Source organism: Ranitomeya imitator, chromosome 7 (genome assembly GCF_032444005.1).
Source record: "Ranitomeya imitator isolate aRanImi1 chromosome 7, aRanImi1.pri, whole genome shotgun sequence".
Classification (NCBI taxonomy): domain Eukaryota; kingdom Metazoa; phylum Chordata; class Amphibia; order Anura; family Dendrobatidae; genus Ranitomeya; species Ranitomeya imitator.
Window position 1 is genome coordinate 43106425 of NC_091288.1, and position 2500 is coordinate 43108924.

The following is a 2500-nucleotide window of genomic DNA, read 5'->3' on the forward strand; positions in this document are numbered from 1 at the left end:
GATCCTGTCTTCAAAGTCTGATGGATTAGTAACTATTTTTTAAATAATTTATTTAAAGTGAACATTATTTTTTTTTCTTTATGTGCTACTAATGTGAAGGTGGCCGAGAAGAAGACACCAGTGGGACACGAGGCTCTGTCTCATGTACAGCTGTATATGATCTGCTCAGTGTACTGTCATCATGAAGTTGGCTCAGTTTGGTGTTTTACATTTTCTACAGTCCCCAGTGTGTACTATATCCAATGCTACACTTAATGTGACACACACAGTCCAGGCACAGCACATTTCTGCCCACCTGGACCATTGTTGGCACAAGACAGGGCATAGTTGGTTCTCTGACCAGATCACTTGAATGACAATTAAAATGTTTAATTTTGTTGTTTCAAATTCTCTGATAAATTTTCAGACATTAACCCCCCACATGCTGGCTATCCTAAGGGCGACCACATATTGCAGAGCAATATGTTACAGGATTCCAAAGGGGGGGGGGGGGAGGGATGGTGTCACTGTGCAATGTGGACCTCCTTCCCCTCCCCCTCCTACTTTCCTTGTACATAATGTTATTAGTGTTCTGTAAAGTTGTTTGCACAGATTTTTTCTTTTTCTTTCCTGTTATTTTTTTGTTTATGTTGCCTGTAACCATTGATGCTTTGTGAAATGAAGATCTTTCTTGACATCTTTGTGAAATTTTGAAACATGTGATTACTGAGATCGGTTGTGTTTAGTGTTCTTATGTCTAAAGTTTAGTTTTATATTGAAAATGTTAACTTATTGCTTTGTATCTTAAGAAAAAAAAGAAAAAGAAAACAAAAACAAGAAACAAAATTCTTTGTAAATAAGTTATAAAGTTTCTTTAATACAGTAAAATGGTTTTGAAAAAGAGATTGGTTTGTATGTGATTTATTTTTATTTGAAGCTTTGCTTGTCTTACATTATATTTCACAAATGTGAGCTAAATTTGTTATGGCTTTGTAATTTATTCTCTGAGATGTCTTGTAAAACCGCACAGTTAAATATCAGAGGAAAAGCGCTGTAAAATTCCACTATATTGTGTTGGAATTAATAGCGGGAGAAAGGAGAAAATAGAATGGATATCGATAGTTGCTTTGTACTTTTTATAAAAACAATTTATACAGAAAACTTACTAAAATTATCTTATGGCTGCATGAAAAAAATAATTATACTAATATATATATATATATATATATATATATATATATATATATATATAATGGTAGTCCAATGGTAGAGTAAAATATACCTTTCATTTATCAGATTTCTTCAATAACAGTATTGCATACATTCAATCCCTTATGGAGATTATATATATATATATATATATATATATATATATATATATATATATATATATATATATATATATATATATATATATCCAGCTATATATGTGTATACAATAGTTATTGAGAGGCAGGTAGAAAGAGATGAAAATAAATATGGACTGGTTGATGGCGTGGTATAATTTACATAACTTAAAAAATATGTATAAATTAGATTAATATATGTTAGATACATAGAAACAGGTATCATTTTCGCTAAAGTATACATTATCATCTCCACGTGACTCTATTTTAAAGTTATGTCAACGCATTTATTATTAAACTGTTATATTAGGACTTCAATAGAAAAAAAAAAAAAAAGAAAATGTGTTGTTAAATTATACTATTTTAATCTATGGGGAGATGTTCTACAGAAAAAAAAAACCGGTATAGCAGAAATGCAGAAATATTATAGTGTATGGGAAGATGTTCTTTAGGAAAACATAACGGTACAGCTGTAACTGCGACTCATTACAGAAAAGAAAAATGAATAAATAAAAATAATAGTAATAATAATAATTAATGCAAAGTATGCCTGTCCTTTAAGGTTTTCTTGTTTTGAGACCCATACACAAGAACAACTGGGAATGAGATCATCTTTAATAACATAAGTATTTTCCTATTTATTATATTTTTTTTTTTTTATAGCTGCTCTCCTTCTCCATAGGTTTGGCCACAACAGAAATAAACGTGTTGTTTAAAAGTGACAGAGCAGTGATCCCTGATAAGAGGATCTACCTCCCTTCACATATAAACCTGTGCAGCTCTGGATCTGCCGCCAGCAGTAAGCAAGTCAATGTGGCCCAGATACAAAGCCCGAGTGACCTATTGTGCTTCTGTATATTCCACTGGGAAGCTCAGACATCTATAGATTTTTATCCTCTTTCAAAAATTCAATTTTATAATAGTTTTGTCAATACACCCTGCAGATTCCCAAATAGTCTATAAAGCCAGATCAGCAAATGTAGCTCCTAACTATCTCACAAGGGCAGGAGAGAAAATCAAATCTAAAAGAAGGCTTGGGCGGATGTCTGCAAGGAGTCACATCCTCATTCAATGTGTCCAGGCCAATTATGGTACCTAATTAATAATGGGATTTTTTTTTTTATGTTTCAAATATTAAATGTAATTCAATATCTTATAATTAACAGTTCTTATCC